The sequence below is a fragment of the Oncorhynchus gorbuscha genome, linkage group LG08, assembly GCF_021184085.1.
Source record: "Oncorhynchus gorbuscha isolate QuinsamMale2020 ecotype Even-year linkage group LG08, OgorEven_v1.0, whole genome shotgun sequence".
NCBI classification, from domain to species: Eukaryota; Metazoa; Chordata; class Actinopteri; order Salmoniformes; family Salmonidae; genus Oncorhynchus; species Oncorhynchus gorbuscha.
This window is the reverse complement of record NC_060180.1, coordinates 61409871-61421883: the sequence shown is the minus strand read 5'-3', so window position 1 is coordinate 61421883 and position 12013 is coordinate 61409871. Positions and strand designations below refer to the sequence as shown.

The window sequence follows — 12013 nt, the reverse complement described above, 5'->3', positions numbered from 1 at the left end:
TAAATCAAACTGTTCTCCGAAAATATGCATATGAAAACCATAACTGGCACGCAGATCGGTAGTAATGGTAAGATAGGTTGTCGGGTCTCCTGAGTGGCGCAGTGTTCTAAGGCACTGCAATGCAGAGCAGGATCCTGGTTCAAGTCTGTGTCCTCTGTTGCAGCCTGCCACGACCGGGAGACCCATGGGGCGGTGCACAATTGGCCCGGTGTCGTCTTGTTTAGGGGACGGTTTGGCCGGCAGGGATGTTCTTGTCCCATCGCGCACTAGCGATTCCTGTGGAAGGCCGGGCGCAATGCACACTGACACGGTCGCCAGGTGTACGGTGTTTCCTCTGACACATTGGTGCGGCTAGTTTCCAGGTTAAGTGAGCAGTGCAACTTGGCTGGGTTGTGTTTCAGAGGACGCGTGGCTCTCAACCTTCACCAACCCTGAGTCTGTTGTGGAGATGGGACAAGACTGTAACTACCAATTGGATATCATGAAATTTTGCGGTAAAAAATAAATGAAAGGTTAATTGGCACTTTAAATGGAAACTGACCCCCTGGTGTAGCCTAATGCCTGGAGCGTAATAGTGCAAAGGACAACAGCAGCGGGAGGAGGAGATTCGGGAAAAGGTTTTGTTCTTCTGGTTAGGTTAGGGCACCCTCTTGAGTAATGCTTAAAGCATCAGACAAGCTCAGGAGCCTACATATAGTTGATTTTATTCAGTTTATATATGGAAAATCACACTTTTAAACATTTGAACCAGTCGACTGGTCGAAAGAACGGCTTTTGGTCCACTCGAAAAAATGTTGTCGGGGACTTCAGCAATGGATCAGTCAAATAATTTCTAGGTAACAATCAAATACCTTACTGTGATTGTTTTCAATGAAAATGATCCAAAATAAGCAAAAATGACTTGTTAGTAAAGAGCAATTTGTCATGCAAGAATTTTGCTAGGAATGTCTGGCATTGTCTGAGTGGAAAGGGGGAAACCTGAAAACTAGCTGTTATTGGCAGAGCCGTTTGGAACTCTTTGTTATTGGTCTATTAACTCATTGACCGCCTGGTGATGTCAGTGATGTGTTTTTAGGGAATCCCATTATTATTCTGCAAATGTCAAATGTAGGTTTTCTTTTACTTTCATTTTCAAACAGAGAATGCTCCTGGTAGTTATACGGTAAGCGTTGGTGGTATAGTGGTGAGCATAGCTGCCTTCCAAGCAGTTGACCCGGGTTCGATTCCCGGCCAACGCAACTGGGTATTTTGTTTGAATCACTCTTTGAAATTAATCCGCTAAAAGTCTCGTGCAGCTGTTTTTATCTCAGTATCAAATAGGGCTGACACCTTTTAGTCAACTGGTCCATAGGCTGTTGGTCGACTGAGAATATTGTAGTCGAGCAGTTGCCCCAAAAAAGATTTATGGCACGTCTTGATTGACGCATATCTCAGTGGACCAAACCATTGCTGAAGCCGAGGGGATGGAAACAAGTTCTATTTTATTTCATTCCATTTACGCGTTGTCAATTTATTCATTGTGTTTTGTTTGGAGTTCTCCTGTCAATAATGTTTAAGGATGTGCACCTGATTACCAATAGAAGTAGGCCTAGGCTACCTGGCCTGCGAGCAAATGTAGGCTTATAAATGTGCCCATTTGGGGATCTGACAGTATTTCTGATTCTCTTTAATCCCCACCACTTATGAGCTGTGGAGCTTCTCAAAGTACATTTTTCTTCACCTCAAACAGCAAGGAAACAAAGTCTGTTTTTACATCCATTGAGAATGACAATAGTTCCTCAATGTAGCCTATTTGAAAAATATTTCCAGCTCTCTCCCTTTGGATAAGCACTCAACAAAAAATAATAAAATGTCATGCTCTGATCCGGTGGAAACGTTATAAAATAGGCCTACCTGATTACTTCTTGTCCTTACGTAAATAGCCTGATATTGAGCCTACAGCTGTGTCTGCCCGGAGGTTACTGGCAGGGGAAACTGAGGGTCCAAATTTTTTTATGCAATGTTGCAAGCTTGTTAGCTCAAGCATCTGGCTGGACCAAGTTGATTAGTTGCTACATTGTTTCATGTTCGTTGCAGAAAGGCCATGTGTAGCCAAAGTGATTTATTTTTTCTCAGGATATTTTTTTCACCTTCAGACTGTAATGATTTTATTTGTAGGCTTTATGTAGGCTGTTTTTACATTGTTGGCAATGGCAATAGAAGTGACTTTTAGATTTGTGTAGTTTTCATTTTGGTTTAGATATCAGTTTTATTCATCACTTGAAAATGATTTTGAGATACGAAGACTTTACATATGAAATAAATCAAACTGTTCTCCGAAAATATGCATATGAAAACCATAACTGGCACGCAGATCGGTAGTAATGGTAAGATAGGTTGTCGGGTCTCCTGAGTGGCGCAGTGTTCTAAGGCACTGCAATGCAGAGCAGGATCCTGGTTCAAGTCTGTGTCCTCTGTTGCAGCCTGCCACGACCGGGAGACCCATGGGGCGGTGCACAATTGGCCCGGTGTCGTCTTGTTTAGGGGACGGTTTGGCCGGCAGGGATGTTCTTGTCCCATCGCGCACTAGCGATTCCTGTGGAAGGCCGGGCGCAATGCACACTGACACGGTCGCCAGGTGTACGGTGTTTCCTCTGACACATTGGTGCGGCTAGTTTCCAGGTTAAGTGAGCAGTGCAACTTGGCTGGGTTGTGTTTCAGAGGACGCGTGGCTCTCAACCTTCACCAACCCTGAGTCTGTTGTGGAGATGGGACAAGACTGTAACTACCAATTGGATATCATGAAATTTTGCGGTAAAAAATAAATGAAAGGTTAATTGGCACTTTAAATGGAAACTGACCCCTGGTGTAGCCTAATGCCTGGAGCGTAATAGTGCAAAGGACAACAGCAGCGGGAGGAGGAGATTCGGGAAAAGGTTTTGTTCTTCTGGTTAGGTTAGGGCACCCTCTTGAGTAATGCTTAAAGCATCAGACAAGCTCAGGAGCCTACATATAGTTGATTTTATTCAGTTTATATATGGAAAATCACACTTTTAAACATTTGAACCAGTCGACTGGTCGAAAGAACGGCTTTTGGTCCACTCGAAAAATGTTGTCGGGGACTTCAGCAATGGATCAGTCAAATAATTTCTAGGTAACAATCAAATACCTTACTGTGATTGTTTTCAATGAAAATGATCCAAAATAAGCAAAAATGACTTGTTAGTAAAGAGCAATTTGTCATGCAAGAATTTTGCTAGGAATGTCTGGCATTGTCTGAGTGGAAAGGGGGAAAACTGAAAACTAGCTGTTATTGGCAGAGCCGTTTGGAACTCTTTGTTATTGGTCTATTAACTCATTGACCGCCTGGTGATGTCAGTGATGTGTTTTTAGGGAATCCCATTATTATTCTGCAAATGTCAAATGTAGGTTTTCTTTTACTTTCATTTTCAAACAGAGAATGCTCCTGGTAGTTATACGGTAAGCGTTGGTGGTATAGTGGTGAGCATAGCTGCCTTCCAAGCAGTTGACCCGGGTTCGATTCCCGGCCAACGCAGCTGGGTATTTTGTTTGAATCACTCTTTGAAATTAATCCGCTAAAAGTCTCGTGCAGCTGTTTTTATCTCAGTATCAAATAGGGCTGACACCTTTTAGTCAACTGGTCCATAGGCTGTTGGTCGACTGAGAATATTGTAGTCGAGCAGTTGCCCCAAAAAAAGATTTATGGCACGTCTTGATTGACGCATATCTCAGTGGACCAATCCATTGCTGAAGCCGAGGGGATGGAAACAAGTTCTATTTTATTTCATTCCATTTACGCGTTGTCAATTTATTCATTGTGTTTTGTTTGGAGTTCTCCTGTCAATAATGTTTAAGGATGTGCACCTGATTACCAATAGAAGTAGGCCTAGGCTACCTGGCCTGCGAGCAAATGTAGGCTTATAAATGTGCCCATTTGGGGATCTGACAGTATTTCTGATTCTCTTTAATCCCCACCACTTATGAGCTGTGGAGCTTCTCAAAGTACATTTTTCTTCACCTCAAACAGCAAGGAAACAAAGTCTGTTTTTACATCCATTGAGAATGACAATAGTTCCTCAATGTAGCCTATTTGAAAAATATTTCCAGCTCTCTCCCTTTGGATAAGCACTCAACAAAAAATAATAAAATGTCATGCTCTGATCCGGTGGAAACGTTATAAAATAGGCCTACCTGATTACTTCTTGTCCTTACGTAAATAGCCTGATATTGAGCCTACAGCTGTGTCTGCCCGGAGGTTACTGGCAGGGGAAACTGAGGGTCCAAATTTTTTTATGCAATGTTGCAAGCTTGTTAGCTCAAGCATCTGGCTGGACCAAGTTGATTAGTTGCTACATTGTTTCATGTTCGTTGCAGAAAGGCCATGTGTAGCCAAAGTGATTTATTTTTTCTCAGGATATTTTTTTCACCTTCAGACTGTAATGATTTTATTTGTAGGCTTTATGTAGGCTGTTTTTACATTGTTGGCAATGGCAATAGAAGTGACTTTTAGATTTGTGTAGTTTTCATTTTGGTTTAGATATCAGTTTTATTCATCACTTGAAAATGATTTTGAGATACGAAGACTTTACATATGAAATAAATCAAACTGTTCTCCGAAAATATGCATATGAAAACCATAACTGGCACGCAGATCGGTAGTAATGGTAAGATAGGTTGTCGGGTCTCCTGAGTGGCGCAGTGTTCTAAGGCACTGCAATGCAGAGCAGGATCCTGGTTCAAGTCTGTGTCCTCTGTTGCAGCCTGCCACGACCGGGAGACCCATGGGGCGGTGCACAATTGGCCCGGTGTCGTCTTGTGTTTGGCCGGCAGGGATGTTCTTGTCCCATCGCGATTCCTGTGGAAGGCCGGGCGCAATGCACACTGACACGGTCGCCAGGTGTACGGTGTTTCCTCTGACACATTGGTGCGGCTAGTTTCCAGGTTAAGTGAGCAGTGCAACTTGGCTGGGTTGTGTTTCAGAGGACGCGTGGCTCTCAACCTTCACCAACCCTGAGTCTGTTGTGGAGATGGGACAAGACTGTAACTACCAATTGGATATCATGAAATTTTGCGGTAAAAAATAAATGAAAGGTTAATTGGCACTTTAAATGGAAACTGACCCCCTGGTGTAGCCTAATGCCTGGAGCGTAATAGTGCAAAGGACAACAGCAGCGGGAGGAGGAGATTCGGGAAAAGGTTTTGTTCTTCTGGTTAGGTTAGGGCACCCTCTTGAGTAATGCTTAAAGCATCAGACAAGCTCAGGAGCCTACATATAGTTGATTTTATTCAGTTTATATATGGAAAATCACACTTTTAAACATTTGAACCAGTCGACTGGTGGAAAGAACGGCTTTTGGTCCACTCGAAAAAATGTTGTCGGGGACTTCAGCAATGGATCAGTCAAATAATTTCAAGGTAACATTCAAATACCTTACTGTGATTGTTTTCAATGAAAATGATCCAAAATAAGCAAAAATGACTTGTTAGTAAAGAGCAATTTGTCATGCAAGAATTTTGCTAGGAATGTCTGGCATTGTCTGAGTGGAAAGGGGGAAACCTGAAAACTAGCTGTTATTGGCAGAGCCGTTTGGAACTCTTTGTTATTGGTCTATTAACTCATTGACCGCCTGGTGATGTCAGTGATGTGTTTTTAGGGAATCCCATTATTATTCTGCAAATGTCAAATGTAGGTTTTCTTTTACTTTCATTTTCAAACAGAGACTGCTCCTGTTAGTTATATAGTAAGCATTGGTGGTATAGTGGTGAGCATAGCTGCCTTCCAAGCAGTTGACCCGGGTTCGATTCCCGGCCAACGCAACTGTGTATTTTGTTTGAATTACTCTTTGAAATTAATCCGCTAAAAGTCTCGTGCAGCTGTTTTTATCTCAGTATCAAATAGGGCTGACACCTTTTAGTCAACTGGTCCATAGGCTGTTGGTCGACTGAGAATATTGTAGTCGAGCAGTTGCCCCAAAAAAAGATTTATGGCACGTCTTGATTGACGCATATCTCAGTGGACCAATCCATTGCTGAAGCCGAGGGGATGGAAACAAGTTCTATTTTATTTCATTCCATTTACGCGTTGTCAATTTATTCATTGTGTTTTGTTTGGAGTTCTCCTGTCAATAATGTTTAAGGATGTGCACCTGATTACCAATAGAAGTAGGCCTAGGCTACCTGGCCTGCGAACAAATGTAGGCTTATAAATGTGCCCATTTGGGGATCTGACAGTATTTCTGATTCTCTTTAATCCTCACCACTTATGAGCTGTGGAGCTTCTCAAAGTACATTTTTCTTCACCTCAAACAGCAAGGAAACAAAGTCTGTTTTTACATCCATTGAGAATGACAATAGTTCCTCAATGTAGCCTATTTGAAAAATATTTCCAGCTCTCTCCCTTTGGATAAGCACTCAAAAAAAATAATAAAATGTCATGCTCTGATCCGGTGGAAACGTTATAAAATAGGCCTACCTGATTACTTCTTGTCCTTGCGTAAATAGCCTGATATTGTCATGTATTGTCATATTATGTCTTGTTCTTGTTCTTTCTCTTCACTCCGTCTCCCTCTGCTGGTCGTATTAGGTTACATTCTCTTTCTCTCCTCCCCCAGCTGTTCCTCATCTTCTCTAACTACCTCGTTCACCCTTTTCCCACCTGTTCCCTTTTTCCCTCTGATTAGGTCTCTATTTCTCTCTCTGTTCCTGCTTCTTTCTTTGTCAGATTCTCGTTTGAGTTTCTCATGCCAGAACCAAACTATCGTCTCGTTTGCTTCAACCTTGTCCCGTCCTGTCGGAATCTGCCTGTTCATCTGATGCTACGTGTGATCAGGTACCTCTGTCCTCTACGACCCGCGCCTACCCAGAGAGACCAGCAGTCTGTCGCCGCTAACCCAGCTATTCTCCTCTGCTGCTAAGAAGGGGACTATAACCCAACTATTCTCCTCTGCTGCTAAGAAGGGGACTCTAACCCAGCTATTCTCCTCTGCTGCTAAGGGGGACTCTTCTGTATTTATCAGAAGGACTTTTTGTTTCATTTGTCGCCCTCTCTGCGGGTTGCCTATTTTGCCATTATATACATCTGAAGAGGATCTATGTCTTCCCTGTGTTTTTACATTAAAGGACTCTGTTTTTGTTAAACCGCTTTTGGGTCCTCACTCAAGTGCATAACAGAAGAATCTGACCAAGAATGGACCCAGCGACTTCGGATCCTTTCCACTCAGCAGTCGGGATCCAGGGAGCGATGCTAGGCAGACACGAGCAGGAATTGTCTGCTGCTCGACATGCCGTTGAGACCCTGGCCGCCCAAGTCTCTGACATCACAAAACAGATTCACCATCTCCGCCTCGATCCACCGGCCACTTCCAGGGCTTCCGAATCTCCGGAGCCCAGAATCAATAACCCGCCGTGTTACTCTGGGGAGCCCACTGAATGCCGCTCGTTCCTCACCCAGTGTGATATTGTGTTTTCTCTCCAGCCCAACACTTACTCCAGGAGCACAGCTCGTATCGCCTACGTCATATCTCTCCTTACTGGACGGGCTCGTGAGTGGGGCACGGCAATCTGGGAGGCGAGGGCTGAGTGTACTAACCAGTATCAGGACTTTAAGGAGGAGATGATAAGGGTTTTTGATCGTTCTGTTTTTGGGGAGGAAGCTTCCAGGGTCCTGTCTACCCTATGTCAAGGTAATCGATCCATAACAGATTACTCTATTGAGTTTCGCACTCTTGCTGCCTCCAGTGACTGGAACGAGCCGGCGTTGCTCGCTCGTTTTCTGGAGGGTCTCCGCGCGGAGGTAAAGGATGAGATTCTCTCCCGGGAGGTTCCTTCCAGCGTGGTTTCCTTGATTGATCTCGCTATTCGCATAGAGCGACGGGTTTATCTTCGTCGCCGAGCTTGTGGAAAGGAGCTCGCGTTCTCCGTTGCCCCCCTCTCCGCATCACAACCATCTTCCTCCGCCGGCTCGGGTGCTGAGCCTATGCAGCTGGGGGTATCCGCATCTCGACTAAGGAGAGGGAACGGAGAATCACCAACCGCCTCTGTCTCTATTGCGGTTCCGCTGGTCATTTTGTCACTTCATGTCCAGTAAAAGCCAGAGCTCATCAGTAAGAGGAGGGCTACTGGTGAGCGCTACTACTCTGGTCTCTCCTTCAAGATCCTGCACTACCTGTCGGCCCATCTACGCTGGACCGGTTCATCAGCTTCCTGCAGTGCCTTGATAGACTCTGGGGCGGAGGGCTGTTTTATGGACGAGACCTGGGCTCGGGAACATGACATTCCTCTCAGACAGTTAAGGGAGCCCACGGCCTTGTTCGCTTTGGATAGTAGTTCTCTCCCCAGGATTCAGCGTGAAACGCTACCTTTAACCCTCACTGTCTCTGGTAATCATAGCGAAACCATTTCTTTTTACATTTTTCGTTCACCTTTTACACCTGTTGTTTTGGGCCATCCCTGGCTAGTTTGTCATAATCCTTCTATTGATTGGTCTAGTAATTCTATCCTCTCCTGGAACGTCTCTTGTCATGTGAAATGTTTAATGTCTGCTATCCCTCCTGTTTCCTCTGTCTCTTCTTCACAGGAGGAGCCTGGTGATTTGACGGGGGTGCCGGAGGAATATCACGATCTGCGCACAGTGTTCAGTCGGTCCAGGGCCACCTCTCTTCCTCCGCACCGGTCGTATGATTGTAGTATTGATCTCCTTCCGGGAACCACTCCCCCCCCCCGGGGTAGACTATACTTTCTGTCGGCTCCTGAACGTAAGGCTCTCGAAGATTATTTGTCTGTAGCTCTTGACGCCGGTACCGTAGTCCCCTCCTCCTCTCCCGCCGGAGCGGGGTTTTTTTTTGTTAAGAAAAAGGACGGGTCCCTGCGCCCCTGCATAGATTATCGAGGGCTGAATGACATAACAGTTAAGAATCGTTATCCGCTCCCTCTTATGTCTTCAGCCTTCGAGATCCTGCAGGGAGCCAGGTTTTTCACTAAGTTGGACCTTCGTAACGCTTACCATATCGTGCGCATCAGGGAGGGGGACGAGTGGAAAACGGCGTTTAACACTCCGTTAGGGCACTTTGAATACCGGGTTCTTCATTTCGGCCTCGCTATCGCTCCAGCTGTCTTTCAGGCATTAGTAAATGACGTCCTGAGAGACATGCTGAACATCTTTGTTTTAGTTTACCTTGACGATATCCTTATTTTTTCACCGTCACTCCAGATTCATGTTCAGCACGTTCGACGTGTCCTCCAGCGCCTTTTAGAGAATTGTCTTTATGTGAAGGCTGAGAAGTGCACTTTTCATGCCTCCTCCGTCACATTTCTTGGTTCTGTTATTTCCGCTGGAGGCATTAAGATGGATCCCGCTAAGGACCAAGCTGTCATTGATTGGCCCGTTCCTAAGTCACGTGTCGAGCTGCAGCTCTTTCTCGGCTTCGCAAATTTCTATCGTCGTTTCATCCGTAATTTCGGTCAGGTGGCAGCTCCTCTCACAGCCCTTACTTCTGTCAAGACGTGCTTTAAGTGGTCCGTTTCCACCCAGGGAGCTTTTGATCTTCTCAAGAATCGTTTTACATCCGCACCTACCCTTGTTACACCTGACGTCTCTAGACAGTTCGTTGTCGAGGTTGACGCGTCAGAGGTGGGCGTGGGAGCCATTCTTTCTCAGCGCTCCCTCTCTGACGACAAGGTCCACCCTTGCGCGTATTTTTCTCATCGCCTGTCGCCCGTCGGAACGTAACTATGATGTGGGTAACCGCGAACTGCTCGCCATCCGCTTAGCCCTAGGAGAATGGCGACAGTGGTTGGAGGGGGCGACCGTTCCTTTTGTCATTTGGACTGACCATAGGAACCTTGAGTACATCCGTTCTGCCAAACGACTCAATGCGCGTCAGGCTCGTTGGGCTCTGTTTTTCGCTCGTTTCGAGTTCGTAATTTCTTATCGTCCGGGCTCTAAGAACACCAAGCCTGATGCTTTATCTCGTCTCTTCAGTTCTTCAGTAGTCTCCACCGACCCCGAGGGGATTCTCCATGAGGGGCGTGTTGTCGGGTTGACCGTCTGGGGAATTGAGAGGCAGATAAAGCAAGCACTCACTCACACTCCGTCGCTGCGCGCTTGTCCTAGGAACCTTCTTTTCGTTCCCGTTCCTACTCGTCTGGCCGTTCTTCAGTGGGCTCACTCTGCCAAGTTAGCCGGCCACCCCGGCGTTCGGGGTACGCTTGCTTCCATTTGCCAGCGTTTTTGGTGGCCCACTCGGGAGCATGACACACGTCGTTTTGTGGCTGCTTGTTCGGTCTGCGCGCAGACTAAGTCCGGTAACTCTCCTCCTGCTGGCCGTCTCAGACCGCTTCCCATTCCCTCTCGACCGTGGTCTCACATCGCCTTAGATTTTATCACACCGGTCTGCCTTCGTCAGCGGGGAGGACTGTTATTCTTACGGTTGTCGATAGGTTCTCTAAGGCGGCTCATTTTATTCCCCTCGCTAAGCTCCCTTCTGCTAAAGAAACTGCACAAATCATCATCGAGAATGTTTTCAGAATTCATGGCCTTCCATCAGACGTCGTTTCGGACAGGGGCCCGCAATTAACGTCTCAATTTTGGAAGGAGTTTTGCCGTTTGATTGGGGCTTCCGTCATTCTCTCTTCCGGTTTTCACCCTCAGTCAAGCAGAACGGGCCAATCAGACTATTGGTCGCATCTTACGTAGTCTTTCTTTTCGTAACCCTGCGTCTTGGTCAGAACAGCTCCCCTGGGCAGAAAACTAGCTGTTATTGGCAGAGCCGTTTGGAACTCTTTGTTATTGGTCTATTAACTCATTGACCGACTGGGGATGTCAGTGATGTGTTTTTAGGGAATCCCATTATTATTCTGCAAATGTCAAATGTAGGTTTTCTTTTACTTTCATTTTCAAACAGAGACTGCTCCTGGTAGTTATTTGGTAAGCGTTGTTGGTAATAGTGATATTTTTTTTTATCTTTATCAGTATATTTTCTTCCTGTAACCTGTATACAGCCTTGTTATTTTTTTCTTTCGTATTGTTTTTTAGGTAATGTTTGACTGTACTGGGTCTGTAAAACAAAATATTATTCATTTCCTACTCTTCAACCTTCAAAAACAGATCTCTCACGAACTTTGCAGATAAGCGTTGGTGGTATAGTGGTGAGCATAGCTGCCTTCCAAGCAGTTGACCCGGGTTCGATTCCCGGCCAACGCAGTTATTTTGTTTAGCTTGGTTCTGAGTGTTTAAAAAAAAAAATTGTCCTCAATTCTATTTCTTTCTTTTTGTTTTTCTTGTCCTCAATTCTATTTCATTCACAGGGCATGTGGTGCATTCTGACAAAGAGCGGGGAGAGGTGACCTTAAACTGCTCCTCCTTGAGTTTGGCTGTAGCAATATTTTCTTTCAGTAAAAATACTTTACCTGAGCTTGGGACAAATAAATCTTTACCACCAACCCCTGCCTCTGCTGTGAATATTTTATATATGCTTCATATTCAATCTCCCCTTCTTGCTGTGTTATGTGCCTCCTTAGCGCAGTAGGTAGCGCGTCAGTCTCATAATCTGAAGGTCGTGAGTTCGATCCTCACAGGGGGCAGACTTTTTTGTGTCCACTTTGATTATTATTTTTTTGATTGTATTTTGCAGTTTACTTTCTTTCAAACGTGTTGGTTTTTGGAATACCTCAAAAAATGGTCAAAGATTCCATTAACCCAAGTCATAGACTATTCTCTCTTCTACCGCACAGCAAGTGGTACTGGAGAGCCAAGTTTAGTCCAGTCCAGTCCAGTCCAGGGTTCAGTTTTTCACAGTTTTTTCAGGGTTTCTCTCTGAAAATCACACGTTTTAATAGAAAAACTACACCATTTGATGTTCTAAATCCACAACAATGGTGAAACCAACCAAATTTTGAGGCCTGGAAAAAATCTGAGAACTTTGGTTGTAGTTGCCCTTTAATTCAAGTGCACACCTAACAAGATGCGAATGTTTTGCTGTGTTTTTGTGGGGCACATGTGATGGTAGAGTTTGCA

The 12013-nt window shown here is 45.1% G+C and overlaps 5 non-coding genes across 5 annotated transcripts; all 5 read left to right on the top strand.

Moving 5' to 3' along the window:
• Positions 1-1166: 1166 nt before the first annotated feature.
• On the top strand, positions 1167-1238 carry trnag-ucc. Its single transcript has one exon. It is a non-coding gene; the product is annotated as a tRNA-Gly (tRNA).
• Positions 1239-3463: 2225 nt separating this feature from the next.
• On the top strand, positions 3464-3535 carry trnag-ucc. The gene has a single exon. It is a non-coding gene; the product is annotated as a tRNA-Gly (tRNA).
• A 2210-nt stretch (positions 3536-5745) lies between these two features.
• Positions 5746-5817, top strand: trnag-ucc. The gene has a single exon. It is a non-coding gene; the product is annotated as a tRNA-Gly (tRNA).
• Positions 5818-11128: 5311 nt separating this feature from the next.
• Positions 11129-11200, top strand: trnag-ucc. The gene has a single exon. It is a non-coding gene; the product is annotated as a tRNA-Gly (tRNA).
• A 307-nt stretch (positions 11201-11507) lies between these two features.
• On the top strand, positions 11508-11580 carry trnam-cau. The gene has a single exon. It is a non-coding gene; the product is annotated as a tRNA-Met (tRNA).
• Positions 11581-12013: the final 433 nt, after the last annotated feature.